The sequence below is a fragment of the Macaca mulatta genome, chromosome 7 (assembly GCF_049350105.2).
Source record: "Macaca mulatta isolate MMU2019108-1 chromosome 7, T2T-MMU8v2.0, whole genome shotgun sequence".
Classification (NCBI taxonomy): Eukaryota; Metazoa; Chordata; class Mammalia; order Primates; family Cercopithecidae; genus Macaca; species Macaca mulatta.
The window spans coordinates 36,300,956-36,320,732 of NC_133412.1; the positions used below are offsets into that span (position 1 = coordinate 36,300,956).

Here is a 19,777-nt window from a genome sequence, read left to right on the forward strand (position 1 = left end):
TTTTCTGCTGACTCTTTTCCTTCAGCATCCCAACAGGGTTCAAGCCCTCACTCTTTTATTTCATCTGGGGTTTCTCAACTGCACTATTAACATTTTGGGCCAAAGAATTCTTTGTTACGTAGAGGCCAGCATCCCTAGCCTCTATCTTAGTGGATAGATGCCAGTAGCCACACCCCTCCTCCCTGAGTTGTAACAACCAACAGTCTCCGGATGTTGCTAAATCATCCCAGCTTTAGAACCATTGATTTAACCCAATATATCCAAAATATTATTTCAACATATAATAAATATTAAAAAGTACTGAGATTTTTAAGTCTTTTTTTTTTTTGTATTGTACCTTTGAAATTTGATATGGATTTTTCACTTAAAGCACTTCTCAATTTGTACTAGTCACTTTTTTCTTTTCTTTTCTTTTTTCTTTTTGAAGAAGGGAGATGGAAAAGGAAAAGGGGAGGGGAGAGGGAGAACAGGAGGGGGTCTAGCCACATTTTAAATGCTCAGCAGCCACATGTGGCTGGTGTCTACCTAATTGAAAAGCACAGGTCAAAAGCTTTAGGAAAAAGGTTAGAGCTGGAAATACAGGTTTGAGAAGTCATGAGATAGTAACAGTGAAAACCATAGGGGAAGATAAGAAAGTCCGGGCAAAATTCTACATTTAAGAGTGAGAAAATAGGAGGATTGAGGAAAATCCTAATCAAATGCTCTTTTAGTTTCCCCACCCAGTCTGCTTTCCTCGATTATTATTGTAATTATAAAATCATTTGTGTTTTCTTTTTTTTTTTTTAATTGAGATGGAGTCTCACTCTGTCGCCCAGGCTGGAGTGCAGTGGCACAATCGTGAGCTCACTGCAACCTCCGCCTCCCAGGTCCAAGCGATTCTGCTGCCTCAGCCTCCCGAGTAGCTGGGGTTACACCCGCCACGACGCCCGGCTAATTTTTTTGTATTTTTAGTAGAGACGGGGTTTCACCGTGTTAGCCAGGATGGTCTCGATCTCCTGACCTCATGATCCGCCCACCTTGGCCTCCCAAAGTGCTGGGATTACAGGCGTAAGCCACCGCGCCAGGCCTTTTTTTTTTTTTTTCTTGGAGACGGAGTCTCCCTCTGTCACCCGGGCTGGAGTGCAAGGCTTGAGCGTGGCTCACTGCAACCTCCACCATCCTGGATCAAGCGATTCTCCTGCCTCAGCCTCCCGAGTAGCTGGGATTACAGGTGTGCGCCACCACACCGGGCTAATTTTTGTATTTTTAGCGGAGAAGGAGTTTCACCATGTTGGCCAGGCTGGTCTTGAACTCCTGACCTCAGGTAATCCACCCGCCTCGGCCTTCCAAAGTGCTGGGATTACAGGCATGAGCCACCGCGCCTGGCCAAAATCATTTGTTTGCTGAACGATGTGAAGAATATGAGTGAACAAAAAAAGTACTGAAAAAGATGAGTTGATGGCAAAGGGAGGGAATTAATGTTTAGTGCACACTTAAGTGGCGAGTAATGTTCAGAGCATTATATAAACTGTCTCATTTAATCTAACAAGAACCTTTTGAGGTCAATACGTTTTCCCAATTTATAGAGGAGGAAACTAAGATTTATAAGGATCTCATGAATCAGAGAACTCTTAAGTGGCATCACTGGACTTTCGAAAGGAAGTCTGCCTGATGGACTCTAAGGCTCATCCTCTGTCTATCCTCCTAATGCATATAATGACGCATTTGTTATCTACTGACTTTTATAAAATAAACAAGGAGGCTTATGCGATTGTACAGCCCGAGTTCGCAGGAGGTATCTGTTACCACTTTTGATCTGATTCCGGAAGCATTAACAGTGAGGTGCCCTGATCTTTATGTAATTAGCGCATATGATATGGGTATCATTTGTTGTGAAAGACACTAACTCATGATGTTTCTGTTTACGTGTATCTGTAAATATAGTAATTTCTGTAGTTGGTTAATTTTTAGTTACGAAAAAATGAACCAAGATGTAGTCAAGATTTGGCTTAAATGTTGAACGCATAATTACCAAAGAAAATTAAATAATGAGCTTTGTGACACCTTTCAGTTTCGCCAACAGACTGATAAAACCAGTACAAAGGGGGAGGGTCGGGACCGAGGGGGCGGGACGGTGAGAAACGGGAATCGAGCAAGCGCAGAAACAAACAGATGTTAATGGAGGCGTGAAGGCTACTGCGCTCTCACTTTCCGAACTGTCGTAAAGGCCCCTAGTGTCGTGCTCTCCTCGGTAGGGGAGGAATTGGTTAGGCGGCGGCGGCGGCGGTAGGGGAGCAGCGGCAGTGGCGGCGACGGCGAGGAGGTGTTCGGTCTGCGCAGCGTAGAAACGCCCGCAGCTTCAGAGAAGGAGTTCTTGTGGGACCAAATTAGGCATTCTGAACCCACGCCGGCTTAGCTGGGCCGAGTCCAGGCGCTGCCGCACGTACAGTTTTGGTGGCGGTGACAGACACTGCTCTTGACTCTAGGGGCCTGTTAGGCCGACGTCTGAGGCGCAGATCGCTGGCTCTCGACGCATTACTCTTTACGCCTTACATTTCTGTCTTCCTTCCTGGGTCAGTGATTCCCGGACCCTGGAAGAGAAGAGGGTGGCTAATGATTAAGGTGAGGGGAACAGGGGGGAGGGGATCCATTGGAGGCCGCGCGTGCGCGCAACGGGGGAGGGGCCGGCCTGGAGGGGAGAAAGAGGAAGGGCTGCGGCCGCGGAAGGCTGGGGTCGGCGACCGGCCGGTTATCTCTGGCTCAGTGGTGATTTAGGGTCTGGGTCTCCGCAGACGATTTGTGTTTGGGCAAGGCTTTCGTCTACCGACACACCCACAGCCTACATTGAGGAAGTGTGGGTGAGGGGATTTCTCTCCCTCTTCCGACTCTCCCTAGAGTCTCAGGATGGGGGCTGAGGACCGAGGCGTAGGAGTGCGATTTGACAATGGAGTGATGAAGGTAACCCGGACCCGGGGAGTTGGGGGGCGCTAAGTCAGCCCTGACGGCTAGGGAGCCGCCTGCTGCTGCTGTGATCAAGGAAACGTAGTCCGCGGAACAGCTGAAATACAGACGCGTCTGATTTTGTATGGAGTTGTCTTGTTGGTCATTTAAAAAGAAGCTGAATGTTTTTACTATTGTCCTTAGATAATTTATCAGAGACAGTGTCAGTGCTGTAGTGGGAATATCTGTTCAGTGCAGCAGAAATAGATTTGTCACAACAGTTCTTAAATAGGTTATAGTAGATGTTTACAGAGGGTATTTCTCAACCCAAGTGTAAGTTTTGATTATTCAAAAAATACCAGGAAGTATAGGGTATTGATTTAATTTGTTCATGTGTATAGTGTGGGGTGACTCCATTGTATTGTTGTAAGCTTTCCTGTTTTTTGATTTATGTGCGGCATTAATTTAGAATTCTCTTGAATGGTAAGATGCCAACTGACATAGACTACGTTTTGTAGGAGTTCCTGTAGCTTTTGAACCTGACAATCTAAACTTTATTTCATTTGGTATTTTATTTATAATTTTCTTGTTTTAGAGGCCTCTTCAACTAAAAAGAACAAACTGGGAAAAGATAAGCTAAGGTTCCATTTCCTTTCTCATTTTTGTTTTTTTTTGTGTGTGTGTGTGTGATGCTTGTAAATGCTTGAATGTGATTTTGAGATTACCATACACAAGTTCTGTAACACTGGACTTAGCTTTATTACAGTAAAGATACACCTTTTGATCGTTTGTTACTGTATGTATTTTTGTAAAAATCTTCATGTCAATATAAGCCACATTGTTTCACCCTAGTCTGGTTATGTTTGTGAGGTAAAACAGATGGATAAGAAGGAGGTCCTTTTACTTTTAAAATAATTTTATGTTGATTTTTTTTTAAAGCCTTGATATTTATCTTATTTTGGACACTTTCTTGCCATTTAACCTTGGACAAATGACTATCATCTCTCTCCTGCTCATTTGTTTGTGACCAAAGATTCACAATAGTATTCTAAGAATTGATGAGGGTGTTTGTAAATTGGTCTAAATAATATTATAGGAAAAAGTAGGAAGAGTGAGTCTCCCCTTGTTTATCACGAGTGCTATATCATGTGCAGATCCTTCTGTCACTTTTTAACTTTGTTTGGTGTCTGTTGGCCACATGTTTGCTAGTTATTTCACCTGACATAGAATTGGTTTTTAAAGAAAGATATAAACAAAGTGACTCCATTTTGGTGAAAAATGCATTACAAAAGAGGTTACACCTTAACGAATTTCACTGTGGTACTCCGTTTCTACAGATTATTGAGAGAGAGCTATTCTGATGTTTAAGAGAACAGCACCTTGCTTGTATAAAGCTAAGGTATAGTCATTTAGCAGATACTCCTAGTTATTTTACTTTAAAATAAAAAATATAAAAGAAACTAATTGAATCAAACCGTTTAGATTTTTAGATGCTTTTGTTGTTGTTGTTGTTATAGTTTAAAGAGGGGTTTCTGTATTATGCTTTTCTTGAGGCATACTTATGTGCCCTTCTTTTGCCTTTTTCTCCCCTTTTGGGCTAAGACTTCAGTAGGAAATAAAAGAGACTATCTGAAAAATGATAGAAGTTAAAATATGTTATAACCTGACATTAACATTCTATGGGTAACATTATCTTATGAAATAATATAGGACTAGAGACAGAAGATCTCGATTTTAGATCTATCTTTGCTTGCTATACATTAGATCCCCGAGTTTATTGTTAACCCTCCTTGGGCTTCAGGTCTCTCTGTTTAAGTGAGAATTGTAGAATAGATAACTGGTTTTCTCTAGGTCCCAAATCTAACGGTTTGTATATCTAGTTAGGTTTTTGGTATTCGTTGTTTTATTCGTCGTAATCAAATCCCCGGAAAGAAATGCTGTACAGAAAGCATCAATTTCCTCATGAAATGTGTGTGTGTAAAACCTATGATGAAACTGAGGGCCAGGTGTGGTGGCTGACCCCTGTAATCCCAGCATTTTGGGAGGCCAAGGCGAGTGGATCACTTGAGGTCAGGAGTTCGAGACCACACTGGCCAAAATGGTGAAACCCCATCTCTACTGAAAATACGAAAAATTAGCCAAGCTTAGTGGTGTGTGCCTGTAGTTCCAGCTGCTTGGGAAGCTGAGGCAGGAGAATGGCTTAAACCTGGGAGGCGGAGGTTGCAGTAAGCTGAGATCGTGCCACTCACTGCACTCCAGCTTGGGCAACAGGGCGAGACTGTTTTTCAAAACAAACAAACAAACAATGATTGTTGTTCCACATATTATTCTTATTGTTGTCCCATTGTAGATATTAATTACTCAAGCTTTAATAGCTTTCAGATGGTACTAAAAATGAAATTTTTTATTACTCCTGGTAACATTTTAAAAATCATCCTGAATAATTTGTTTTTCTTTCAGAAACCTGTAATTATTGTTCAGTAAAAGTCCACAATTACATTTGGATGTCTTAAACCTCTGTTTGCTTCTTTCCTACATCCTACAGATTCTTGGTAACAGCTGGCTCAGGTTTCTACAGGTACTCAATTTATGTCATTACATGAGGAGTGAATTACAAATGTTTAAAGACAAATACTTAGCTGAGGCTGGGGGCGCTTGCTTACGCCTGTAATCCCAGCACTTTGGGAAGCCAAGGCGGGTGGATCATGAGGTCGGGGGTTCAAGACCAGCCAGGCCAACGTGGTGAAACCCTGTCTCTACTAAAAAAAAATACAAAAATTAGCCGGGCATGGTGGTGGCACGTGCCTGTAATCCCAGATGCTCGGGAGCTAAGGCAGAATTGTTTGAACCCGGGAGATGGAGGTTTCAGTGAGCTGAGATCATGCCACTGCATTCCAATCTGGGCAACAGAGCAAGACTCTGTCTCAAAAAAAAAAAAACACAAAACAACAAAAAAGTCTCCAAATACTTAGCTGAGCTTACATTTCAAAGAGCAGTACTGCATTATTATGTAGATACATTTATTGAATGTCTCATGTTCTAGGCACAGTCACTGTTCTTCAGTGAAGGCACTCTGCCTTCATGGAGCTGACATTCTGTTGTGTGTGGGGGAACATAATAAACAGAATGGTTTCAGGTAGTGGTGAGTGCCGTGAAGAAAATAGGACCATGTGATATGGCATGGATGGAAATGGTTTTACTATAGATTGAGTGGTTAGGGAGGGCCTTTTTAGAGGTGGTAATTTGACCTGTGACTGCAATTACTAGAAAAAATCCGCCATAGTGACGATTTGGAGGAAGACTGCTGCAGATAGCAGGAATAGCAAATGCATTAGATGAGGTTTGATTCTAGAGAATCTACAAATGTAAATTAATTATTTGGTTTGTCTGTTAAGCTTTTCATATTTGCTGCCAGATGATGCAGACAGATTAAAATTATTTTATGTGTAGTAACCAAATATAATATGTTGGTGGTGTTTAAACCCTGACTCAAACCAATTGTAGAAAGTCATTTTTGAAACACTGGGGGAAATCTGAATATGGATGGGTATTATATGATATCAAGGAGTTATTGTAACTTTGTTAGGGATGATAATGGCCTTATGTTCATGTAAGAAAATGCCCACTTTTTATTAGTGATAGAGACTGAAGAATTAGGGAGAAAACTTGCAAGTGTCTGGTATTTTATTTTATTTTATTTTATTTTATTTTGAGATGGAGTTTCCTTCTTGTTGCCCAAGCTGCAGTACAGTGGTGTGATCTCGGCTCACTGCAGCCTCCACCTCCCGGATTCAAGCAATTCTACTGCCTCAGGCTCCCGAGTAGCTGGAATTACAGGAGCGCGCCACCACGCCTGCTGACTTTTTATATTTTTAGTAGAAACAGATTTTCACCATGTTAGCCAGGCTGGTCTTGAACTCCTGATCTCAGGTGATCCAGCCGTCTTGGCCTCCCAAAGTGCTGGGAAAGGCGTGAGCCACCGTGCCCAGAGATGTCTGTTATTTTAAACAGATACCAGATAAAAACCAAAAAAAGCAGTGGAGGGAGATGAGATAGATGAAGCAGGTCAGGCACAATCTGGATAATTGTTGGATTGTGGTGATGGGTACATGGATATTAATACTGTTCTTTGCTTTTGTGAAGTTTGAAAATGTTCATATTTTAAAATATATTTTTTTTTGGCTGGGCCCAGTGGCTCGTGCCTGTAATCCTAGCACTTTGGGAGGCTCAGGAAGGTGGATTGCTTGAGCCCAGGAGTTCGAGACCAGCCAGGGCAACGTGATGAAATTCTGTCTGTACCAAAAAATTACAAAAATTAGACAGGCATAATGGCATATGCCTGTAGTCCCAGCTACTCGGGAGGCTGAGGTGAGAGGATGACTTGAGCCCAGGAGGCAGAGGTTGCCATGAGCTGAGATTGTGCCACTGCACTCCAGCTACTTGGGAGGCTAAGGTGAGAGGATGGCTTGAACCCAGGAGGCAGAGGTTGCAGTGAGTCGAGATTGTGCCACTGCACTCCAGCCTGGGTGACAAAGCCAGCAGACCCTATCTCAAATGAGTAAATGAAATACAATAAAATAATATTTTTTTTGAAAATGTTCATTCATATTTAGGCTGGACATGGTGGTGCACACACCTGCAATCCTAGCACTTTGGGAGGCTGAGGCAGGCGGCTCACCTGAGGTCAGGAATTTGAGACCAGCCTGCCCAACATGGCAAAATCCTGTCTCTACCAAAAAATACAAAAAGTAGGTGGGCATGGTGGCGGGTGCTTGTAATCCCAGCTACTCGGGATGTTGAGGCAGGAGAATGACTTGAATCCAAGAGGCAGAGGTTGCAGTGAGCCAAGATTGCGCCACTGCACTCCAGTCTGGGTAACAGAGTAAGATTCCATTTCAAGAAGAAAAAGAAAATGTTCAATCATATTTAAAAATGTCTTAAAACAATTTGTGAAAGTGGCCAGGTGAAATGGCTCACGCCTGTAATCCCGGCACTTTGGGAGGCCGAGGCGAGTGGATCGAGACCAGCCTGGCCAACATGGTGAAACCTTGTCTCTACTAAAAACACAAAAATAAAGAAAATAAAAATACAAATACAAAAATTAGCTGGACGTAGTGGTGGGTGCCTATAATCGCAGCTACTTGTGAGGCTGAGACAGGAGAATCGCTTGAACCCAGGAGGTGGAGATTGCAGTGAGCTGAGATTGTGCCACTGCACTCCAACCTGGGTGACAGAGTGAGACTCTGTCTCAAAAAAATTTGTAAAAGTACCGTATTTAATTGTCTCTTCCCTTCCCAGTTTCTTTTCATTTTGATAAAATACAGTATTTTGTTTCTATTTGTAAATGTTCAGTATTTATTCAACAAACAGGAGTGTTGTATTTCAGGCACTGTGGCAGTGCTTGAGTTACAACAAAGGGCAGGCTCTTAACACCTGCCTGTAAGGGCCTTATGGCTTGCTGGTTCAGCAGTGTGGATTGTGTTAACATGAAAAAGATTTCTGTATTTTCCTGAGGGCATACAGGATTAGCATCTTAGTTTAGTATGTATGTGATTGGATTCTTAAAAAATATTTTTCCTTCTTTACAGAATACAAAATTTAAGAAATTCTAGGCCGGGCGCGGTGGCTCAAGCTTGTAATCCCAGCACTTTGGGAGGCCGAGATGGGCGGATCACGAGGTCAGGAGATCGAGACCATCCTGGCTAACCCCATGAAACCCCGTCTCTACTAAAAAATACAAAAAACTAGCCGGGCGAGGTGGCGGGCGCCTGCAGTCCCAGCTACTCGGGAGGCTGAGGCAGGAGAATGGCGTAAACCCGGGAGGCGGAGCTTGCAGTGAGCTGAGATCCGGCCACTGCACTCCAGCCTGGGCGACAGAGCGAGACTCTGTCTCAAAAAAAAAAAAAAAAAAAAGAAATTCTATATATGGCTAGGTGTCAAATCTGAATCAATGTTGTAGTCATTTTCCTTATTCATATATACTGTAGGGCACTCGAATAAATTACTTATTTTATTATCTTTTGACATCCCAATTTGTTACTTTAATTAATTAATTTTTTTTTTTGGACAGAGTCTCACTCTGTGGCCCAGGCTGGCGTGCAGTGGCACCATCCTGACTCATTGTTACCTCCACCTCCCAGGTTCAAGTGATTCTCCTGACTCAGCCTTCCAAGTAGCTGGAATTAGAGGTGCACGCCACCACGCCCAGCTTATATTATATTTTTGGTAAAGACGGGGTTTCACTATGTTGGCCAGGCTGGTCTTAAACTCCTGACCTCAAGTGATCTGCCCGCCTCGGCCTCCTAAAGTTCTGGGATTACAGTCATGAGCAACCATGCCCGGGTACTTAAATTTTTTATTTTGACATAATTTCAAACTTACAGAAAGATTTAAAAAATAGTACTGAGAACTCCTGAATACCCATTATTCAGATTCACCAATTTTTAATGTTGTCATACTTGCCTTCTTATTTTCTCTCTCTCTTTTTTTTTTTTTTGAGATGGAGTCTTGCTGTGTTGCCCAGGCTGGAGTGCAGTGGTGTGATCTTGGCTTGCTGTAACCTCTGTCTCCCAGGTTCAAGCGATTCTCCTGCCTCAGCCTCCTAAGTAACTGAGATTACAGGTGCCCGCCACCACGCCCAGCTAATTTTTGTATTTTAGTTAGAGACGAGGTTTCACCATCTTGGCCAGGCTGGTCTCAAATCCCTGACCTCAAGTGATCAGCCTACTTCAGCCTCCCAAAGTGCTGGGACTATAGGCATGAACCACTGTGCCTGGCCCCTTATTCTCTTTTGAATTATTTAGAAGTAAATTGCTTACATCATGCCCATTATATTACATTATGCCTATTTGTTTCTAAATATTCACTGTGTATTGTGTTCTTTTGCATTATCACTGCACCAGTTACCAAATTCAGGAAATTTAACTTTGATAATATTAATCTACAGCTCATTTTCCAGTTTTGTCAAATTGTCCCAATAATAGCATTTATCCCTTTACAGCATTTTCCTCATAGGACCCAGTTCAAGATCACAAAATGCATTTAGTTTTCATATCTCTTTAGTCTCCTGTAATGTGAAACAGTGTACCTAATAAGCAATCTGTGGGGATAACTTTGAGATAGTGCAGATACTCTGCTCCTCATCAGATCATCCTGTTCCTCATCACTCCCCACATCCCCCAAGGCCCATGTAGCATCTATTGATGTTTCTTGCGTATACTCATCTTTACTCTGATGGTTGGAAAGGGTTTATTTTGTAAGTCATCCATTTTCTTCACTAATGGACATTCTTTTATAAGGAAGAGACATTCTTTTATCTCATTAATATAGAATCGTGTGTTCCCTGTTTTATTCAGTGGGTTATAACCCATTATTACCTTTATTTTGATGTTCAGATTGTCCCAGATTTGTCCATTAGGAGCCTTTCCACGTGGGCTCCTGTATCTTTTTAACTTGTCCTCTTTTTTGTTTTTGAGACAGAGTCTCACTCTGTCGCCCCCAGCTGGAGTGCAGTGGCACGATCTCGGCTCACTGCAACCTCCGCCTTCCAGGTTCAAGCAGTTCTCTGCCTCAGCCTCCCAAGTAGCTGGGATTATAGGCATCCGCCACCACCCCTGGCTAATTTTTGTATTTTCTTTTTTTTTTTTTTTTTTGAAACAAAGTCTGGCTCTGTTGCCCAGGCTGGAGTGCAGTGGCGCGATCTCGGCTCACTGCGGCTCACTGCAAGCTCCGCCTCCCGGGCCCATGCCATTCTCCTGCCTCAGCCTCCCGAGTAGCTGTGACCACAGGTGCCCGCCACCGCGCCCGGCTAATTTTTTTTTTTTGTATTTTAGTAGAGACGGGGTTTCACCGTGTTAGCCAGGATGGTTTCGATCTCCTGACCTTGTGATCCGCCCACCTCAGCCTCCCAGAGTGCTGGGATTACAGGCGTGAGCCACCGCACCTGGCTTAATTTTTGTATTTTTAGTAGAGGTGGGGTTTCACCATCTTGGCTAGGCTGGTCTTGAACTCCTGACCTCGTTATCCCCCTGCCTTGGCCTCCCAAAGTGCTGGGATTACAGGCATGAGCCTCCATGCCCAGCCTTTGTTTTTTTTTTTTTTTTGTAAAAGTATTTCCTGTGTTTCTGGCACAGCAACATGTTGCAAGCGCATCTTCTTTCTTTCCTGTGTCAGTCTTGGAATGAGCCATTTTCCATGGAACCCTGGTTCCTTTTAGTGGGCAATCCAATTTGCTGTTGTGTTATTTATATACAGGAAGAAACATTTTTCCTGCATCAGGACATCGCTAGGAAACTAAATTTAAATTAGATTTTTGGTGGTAGGTTTATATTTCTTTGAAGATTTTATGAAATAATCACCTCAGATTCAGCAATTTATTATCATAAAGCAATTTTTTTCTTGTTTTGTTTTTCAAATACATGATGAGTTATATTCTGATACGTTCTTTTTTTTTTTTTTTTTTTTTTTTGAGATGGAGTCTGGATCCGCGCCCAGGCTGGAGTGCAGTGGCGCGATCTCGGCTCACTGCAAGCTCCGCCACCCGGGTTCACGCCATTCTCCTGCCTCAGCCTCCCGAGTAGCTGGGACTACAGGCGCCCGCCACTACGCCCGGCTAATTTTTTTGTGCTTTTAGTAGAGACGGGGTTTCACTGTGTTAGCCAGGATGGTCTTGATCTCCTGACCTTGTGATCCGCCCGCCTCGGCCTCCCAAAGTGCTGGGATTACAGGCGTGAGCCATCGTGCCCGGCCCTGATACGTTCTTAATTGTGATCATATGAAATGAAGAAAAAAAGATTGTGTGTGTGTGTTTAGCCACTTAACTGTTTATTAAAAAACTAAAGTTTATACTTTTAACTGTTTTTAACTAAGTCATCAGACATTCTAATCTGAAGAAAACTGTTGCTTTTCGATGAAGTTTAAAGTGAATTTTAAAAATTGGGCTGGGTGTGGTAGCTCACACCTGTAATCCCAGCACTTTGGGAGGCCGAGGCAGATGGATTACTTGAGGCCAGGAGTTCAAGATTAGCCTGGCCAACCTGGTTAAACCCCGCCTCTACTAAAAAATACAAAAAAAGTAGCCAAGCGGGGTGATGCATGCCTATAATCCCAGCTACTCAGGTGGCTGGAGCAGGAGAATCGCTTGAACCTGGGAGGTGGAGGTTGCAGTAAGCGGAGATCACGCCACTGTACTCCAGCCTGGGCAACAGAGCAAGACTCTGTCTTAAAAATAAATATATAAATAAATAAATAAAGTTATAAAACAGAATTTCTGTATGTGATTGAAAACTCACCAGTACATTCTTTTTTTTTCCCTCTGGGCAGTTACTGTTACATCTTGGTATATTTCATAGCCGGTTTCTCACCTGTGTATGGATATTTGCTTTATTTACTTATTCAACCTAACTTAATATGTGTTTTTTCAAAGTAGTATTTTGAATATTTTAAATTTTCAACTAATTAATATCTGTACATGGTTTTAAAAGTCAATTTCAAAAGACATATAATGAAGGCCGGGCGCGGTGGCTCAAGCCTGTAATCCCAGCACTTTGGGAGGCTAAGGCAAGCGCATCACAACGTCAAGAGATCAAGACCATCCTGGCCAACATGATGAAACCCCATCTCTACTAAAAATACAAAATTAGCAGGGCGTGGTGGCACATGCCTGTAATCCCAGCTACTCGGGAGGCTGAGGCAGGAGGATGGCTTGAACCCAGAAGGCAGAGGTTGCAGTGAGCCGAGATTGCACCACTGCACTCCAGCCTGGTGACAGTGTGAAACTGTTTCAAAAAAAAAAAAAAAAATTGTTAATTTATTAATGTTGATTCTTGAGCACATGTGTGTTTTATATTCCATGTGACAAAATGGGAAGTTTTGTTGTTTTTTTTTTTTTAACTTTAAGTTCAGGGCTGTAAGTGCAGGTTTGTTACATAGGTAAACTTGTGTTATAGGTTTTGTTGTACAGATTATTTCACCACCCAGGTATTAAGCAGTACCCACTAGTTATTTTTCCTTATCCTCTCCCTCCTCCCACCCTCCACCCTCTGAAAGATTCCAGTGAGTGTTCTTCCCCTTGGTGTGTCCGTATGTTCTTGGGAAGGTTGTTGCAGGGTCTTCCACTGCATACCAAAGTATGATGCTTATTTTGAGAAAAGAACTTGTTTGATTTAGTTATAAGCTGGATTAGCAAACTAGTCACTTTTTTCATGGAACACATTTTTACTTGAAAGAAGCAAACTGTATTTATGTGAACTCGGATATTTTTACATATTTTCTCAAAAATAAATGAAGTGAGCCTTTCACTTCATGAAAAACAAATGACAGAATTTATTGCCAAGATAAAATTCAGACTTTCAAGCAAAAATTAGAATTGTGGAAAACTCCTATCAGTCGCTGTAATTTTGGCAGTTTCTCAGGACTTTGCAATGAGATTGGTTGTGTTATTAACAAATGATTTTTTTTTTTAACTGTTACATAATGAAATGTGTCATGTTTGAAAGAGGTACATAACTTGGTGAAACAATATTTTTCAGATGACCATGATGTTACAAAGTCATGTCTGGGTGAAAGGTCTATGTAAAGTGCAGTATCGAACAGTTGATTTTTCACTGAGATAGTACGAGGTTTCACTGATATGGTTTCAGATTCCACATTGCAATTAAGTTCAAGCTGCCTTTGTAAAGTATTGGGGTAGTATCAAAGAGGAATAGCACCCACACTTACCTGAAAAGGTTTTTAAAAATACTACTCCCTTTTTCAACTACATATTTGTGTGAAACTGGATTTTTTTATAATTTAACCAGAACAGCATATCATGATAGATTGAATACAGATGGAAATGTGACAATCCAGCTTTCTTCTGTTAAGCTAGCCATTAGAGAGATTTGCAAAAAATGTGTAGTATTACCACTCATTAAATTTTTGAAAATATTTTAATAAAAGTTACTTTTATTAGATATGGTGGGTTTGCAGTGGTTTTTTTGTTTTGTTTTGTTTTTTTGTTTTTTTGTTTTATTTTTTGAGATGGAGTCACACTCTGTCACCCAGGCTGGAGTGCAGTGGTGCAATCTCAGTTCACTGCAACCTTGGCCTCCCAGGTTCAAGTGATTCTGCTACCTCAGCCTCCTGAGTGGCTGGGATTACAGGCATGCATCACCATACCCGGCTAATTTTTGTATTTTTAGTGGAGACGGGGTTTCACTATGTTGCCCAGGCTGGTCTTGAACTCCTGACCTCAAGTGATCCACCCACCTCAGCCTCCTCAAGTGCTGGGATTACAGGTGTGAGCCACCGCATCTGGCCTATTACTGCAGTTTTAAAATAATACATTTTAAAGCATTTATGAGTTTTACTTTCTAATAGGGTAAGCGTATTAGTTCATTCTTGCACTGCTATAAATACCTGAGACTGGGTAATTTATAAAGAAAAGGGGTTTAATTGGCTGAAGGTTCCATAGGCTGTATAGGAAGCGTGGCAGCATCTGCTTCTGGGGAGACCTCAGGGAGCTTTTACTCATGGTAGAGGGCAAAGCAAGAGTAGGTGTCTTACATGGTGGGAGCAGGAGAGAAGGGGGAGGTGCCACATAATTTTAAACAACCAGATCTCATGAGAAGTCCATAATGAGAACAGCACCAAAGGGATGGTGTGAACCATTAGAAACTGCCCCGATAATCCAGTCACCTCCCAGCAGGCCCCACCTCCAACACTGGGAATTACACTTTGACCTGAGATTTGGGTGAGGACACAGATCCAGACCATATCAGTAAGTGTCAATAGATATAAAAGCTTTTTCAGATCTTCCAATGATTTTTGTTTCCTTTTTTTTTTTTTAGTCAGGGTCTCTCTCTCATACCCAGGGTAGAGTGCAGTGGTGAGATCTTAGTTCACTACATTCTTTGCCTCCTGGGCTCAGGCAGTCCTCCCACCTAAGCCTCCGAAGTAGCTGGGACTACAAGCACGTACCACCACACTTGGCTCATTTTTCTATTTTTAGTAGAGACGGGTTTCACCATGTTGTTCAGGCTGGTCTCAAACTCCTGGGCCCTAGCAATCCACAGTGCCTGGCCAATTTTTAAGATTATGAAGATCCTCAGGAACGGGTGCGGTGGCTCACATCTGTAATCCCAGCACTTTGGGAGGCCGAGGCAGGTGGATCACCTGAGGTCAGGAGTTCGAGACCAACCTGGCCAACATGGGGAAACCCTGTCTCTACTAAAAATACAAAACAGCCGGGTGTGGTGGCGGGCACCTATAATCCCAGCTATTCAGGGAGGCTGAGGCACAACAGTTGCTTGAACTGGGAGGCGGATGTTTCAGTGAGCTAGATCGCACCACTCCACTCCAGCCTGGGTGGCAGAGCCGAACTCTGTCTCAAAAAAAAAAAAAAAAAAAAAAAAGATAACTGCTGCTCCAGAAATTAACCAGTTTTTGATGAGCCTGCTATTCTCCTTTCACACCATCTTTCAGTTATGTCAGAATTTTTGATTATGTTAAACAACAATTCAGCAAATGCCTATTGAAAGCCAAATAGGTGTTCTAAGCTTTTGGGCATATAGTAGTGATCAAAACAAAATCTCTGCTCTGGTGAGGAAACAAATTTTGTGGATGGTGATTATGGAAATAAGTGACCTGGAAAAGGAAGATAGAGGGTTGGGTTAACTTTATATTTTTATTTTTTTGCCTTTCCACGAAAATTTTGATGTTGGTATTAACTACTAATGTAAGGTGCTCAGGGAAGGTATCATGGATAAGGAAACATTTGAACACAGATGTAAAGGAAGTGAATGAGTGAGCCTCGTGATTATCTGGGGGAAGAGCATTGAAGGCAGTGTGACTAGCCGTAGCGTGCTTGACCTCCTTGAGAAATAGCCTAGAAACAATGGGGGCTTTCGTGGAGTAGGTGAGGAGGAGAATGGTAGTCTCTGGGAACAGAGGTATCAGGGGCTCATGTTCTTCAGTTATATGACACACTTATATTACCTCGGGTAACTTCTTAGCCATTTTTTACCTCTCTTCTCTTTTCTGGATTTCCTGTCAGTCAGGTAACAGGATTCTATTGCCATCTCTACTTTGTTCCTATTTTTGTTGTTGATTTAAAAAAAGAATTCCTTTTACTATCAATTTATTGGGGATTGGAGGGAGATTTGAGATAAAGGTCTTGTATAACTTACCATGTTGTTAAAAGATGTGAACTTCTGCTTTTGATAATCATGATAATTTTGCCAGAAAAAGTTATATTAGTGACATGGAACTGGGCTCTGTACATTTGGTGAATAGGTTCGCTTTAGAAAGCCTAAGTCTATTTTGACAGCTAGGGTCTTTAATAGAAAATACTTAATACTTTTATTAAGTGAGGAAAATCATGTGATATAAGATTTGTTACAGAACACCTACAAAAGCTATATTATCATGGGATTTTATTTTATTTTTTATGAAATCATTTTTAAAGAACTAAATACAGTAGTCCTCCCATATCCATGAGGGATACAGTCCAAGACCCCCAGTAGATAGATGCTTACAACCACAACATGCGTACCTTTTATAAAATTTAATTTACAAATTGGGCAGAGTAAGATGTTAATAGCAAAAAATTACAACTATATTCAATAAAAATTATGTGAATGTGTTCTTTCTCTTAAAATATTATACTCACCCTTCTTGTGATGATGGAAAATGATGATAAAATGGCAAAGTGAGGTTAATGACTTGGGCACTGTGTAGGCATTCATAAGTGTTTAAGGCTTATGAGCTGTTTATTTCTGGAGTTTTTTCTTTAATATTTTTCGACCATGTTGACCATAGGTAACTGAAACCATAGACAGTAAATTGTGGTTAAGGGGAGACTACTGTATAGTATTGGTTAAAACTCACCATTCTGTTTTCTTGACTGTCTTCCTGCCGTTTCTCTGATGTATCCTTATCCTTATTCTCTACATGAAATTTTACTTTTAAAGATCAGCTCTTAAACTTCTTTCAGTTTTTTCTTTTAGAATTAATAGCTGTCCCTTCTGTGTTCCCATAGTATTTGGTACTTATTTGTAGCAGTTACCATGTTTTATTAGAACATTCTTCTACTGTGAGGGCCAAGTTCCTGAAAATCTCCATGGTAAATATGGTAAGTATGGTTGAGTAACATATGTAACACATGTAATAATCTTACGTAAAAGTAGTCATGGGAACTGAAGTTCTGAGTGAAAGCCCTCATAGCTGTGCATTTAATTAAAAAAAAAAAAAGAGAATGACCAAATTCAGCAAGTTCCCTACAGGCTCTACCTGATCCGGCCCTGACTACCTCTGATCTCATTGTGTGCCATTTCCCTTTCCTTCTACTTCCCTTCTTTCAGTTCTTTGCACCTGTTAGGCATCTTCCTGTCACATAGTCTTTCCTATTTTTTCTCTCCCAGGAATACTCTTCCTCCAGAATTGTGTGGCTTGACTGACTAGTGGCTATGATTCATATTTTTAGCTTCTTAGAGAGGATCCTGTTGATAGTCAACCTTTACCATTTGTTTTGTTTTCTTTCTTTCCTTTTTGTGATAAGATCTCATTATGTTGCCAGCGCTGGATTGCAGTGGCTATTCACAGGTGCTATTACAGCTTACTGCAGCCTTGAACTCCTGGCCTCAAGTGATCCTACTGCCTGTTTTATTTTCTTTTTTCTTTTTTTTGAGACAAGGTCTCACTCTGTTGCCCAGGCTGGAGTGCAGTGGCTCAGTGTCAGCTCACTGCAACCTCTGCCTCCCGGGCTCAAGCGATCCTCCCATCTCAGCCTCCTGAGTAGCTGGGACAGGTATGTACCACCACACCCAGCTAAGTTTTTATAGAGACATGCTTTTGCCCTGTGGCCCAGGCTGGTCTGGAACTCCTGAGCTCAAGCCCTCTGCCCACCTCAACCTCCCAAAATTCTGGGATTGCAGGCATGAGCCACCATGCCCGGCCTTTTTCTTTTTTGAGACAGGGTCTGGCTCTGTTGCCCAGACTAGAGTGCAGTGGCATGATCCCTGCTTACTGCATCCTCCACCTCCTAGGCTCAAACCATCCTCCCACCTCAGCCTCTCAAGTAGCTGGGACTACAGGTGCCTGCTACCACACCCAGCTCATTTTTTTATTTTTGTTTTTTGTAGAGACAGGGTTTTGCTATGTTGCCCACGCTGGTCTTGAACTCCTGAGCTCAAGCAATCTGCCTGCCTTAGCCTCCCAAAGTGCTGGAATTACAGGTGTGAGCCACTGCATGTGACCTGTTTTCTTAATAGCACGTTTTCCTCTAAAATTATCTTGGTTTTTTTTGGTCTCTCATTTGCATGTAATTTCCATGACAGCAAAGACTTTCTATGTCCTGTTCATGGCTGATGCCAGTGCCTAAAACAAGTGCCTAGCTCTTTATAGGCTTTCAATAAATATTTATTGAATGAGAACCATAAATGAGTAAGTGATAGCTAATGTATTGTCAGTGTTGTTGTATCTTCTAAAATATTAATAAGCTACTGTAAAATTAATTTCTGTTTCCTGAGTGACTTTTCTAGGTTTTGTTCTCATTTCAGATGCTTGGGATGGAAGAAGTTTGAATGACCTATCCTGTGTTTATCCTCCTTGCCATAGCTGAATTGATCTTTTTGAAACCCTCTTCCCAGGCTCTTGGGTTTATTTATTTTATTCCAGTGTGAATGCATGTTTTTTCCCTCATAGATGGCAGTTCTGGATTAGCAGTTTTAAGGTTTGACTTTGTTTTTAGTTATCTGTCTTTAACAAGCTTCAATTTAAAATATTCCATCTTTTCTCTCCCAATTATCTTTACTGATCCTCAGTGGTCTCTTTTTATTATTTCCAACAGAAGGAATTTGCTGTTTAGGTTTACTGAAACTAAAATTCTGAAGATTGCAAAAAAGTATACAGGTAGATAAATGTGCGTAGATGAGACTTAATGTGTACAAGAATTCACATTAGGATTAGGATTACTATTTTTATCTAAAATATGAAATTTGTTAGGAAAGGGTAGCACCTTTCTATCACCTTGATCAGTGACTTATAGCAAAAATTCAAACCAAAAAAGGTTTGTTAAATAAAGTAGCTGATATCAGCATACAGGATAATGAATTCTTGGTTTCCCCAAACCAGTATTCTAGAGTTGTTTAATATCTTGGCATTTTTTGTTTCTTGCAACAAGAATTTTCACTTCGCTGTCGGAATATACTGATCCAAGGAAAGCAAAAATGACATTTAGTCAGAGATAACCTTGGAAATCCCTAAAGTTGGCCAGAAAATATACAGTATAAATATGTAGTCTCTGGAAGTCCAGCACTTCCCATTTTCCCTCCACTATTGGAACAAATCATGTTTTCATTGTTAAATATCAGAGAGAGTAGGTTTGTGTATATGGCCTATAATGTGGGAAAAATAAATGGCTCCAAAGATTAGAATCTGACAGCATAGTAAGATGCTCACATTCTGAGAGACACTTGGGAAGTGAGACCTAATATAGAGCAGCAAAATTTAATCTTCTATTTTGTGTTGATTCTAGGCATATAATCAGTGAGCAGAAGGGCAAGCATAATCTCCTACATGGTTTAAATTATTTTTTTCTTGTCAAGTTCACTTTATGGGCACGATGTCTATCCAGAGGTGTTCTCCCAAATTCCAACTTTCAGTATGCCTTTACTGTCAGGCATTAAAGTGTCAGTAATTCTTCCTGGTTTTCGTCTTACAACTCATGTTCTTTTTCTTTAGTACATACAGTTTGTTCATTTATTTATTTGTGGAGATAGTCTCACCTATCTCACCTATGTTGCCCAGTCTGATCTCAAACTCCCGGGCACAAGCAATCCTCTCCCCCATGAAGTGCTAGGATTACAGGCACGAGCCGCTG

At 41.5% G+C, this 19,777-nt stretch overlaps 1 protein-coding gene across 16 annotated transcripts in view; it reads left to right on the forward strand.

Moving 5' to 3' along the window:
- Nucleotides 1-2,212: 2,212 nt before the first annotated feature.
- The window catches only part of RNF111 (ring finger protein 111), a 111,901-nt gene continuing 94,336 nt past the window's right edge, over nt 2,213-19,777 (forward strand). For 8 of the 16 annotated variants that reach the window (XM_015142381.3, XM_001098035.5, XM_015142384.3 and 5 more), the window contains exon 1: nt 2,213-2,601. The gene's annotated coding sequence lies outside the window, so the exon portion shown is untranslated. Of the gene's footprint in view, nt 2,602-2,638; nt 2,938-19,777 lie in introns of those variants that run through there. The other 8 variants (XM_015142382.3, XM_077939500.1, XM_001098125.5 and 5 more) reach the window with 1 other exon arrangement.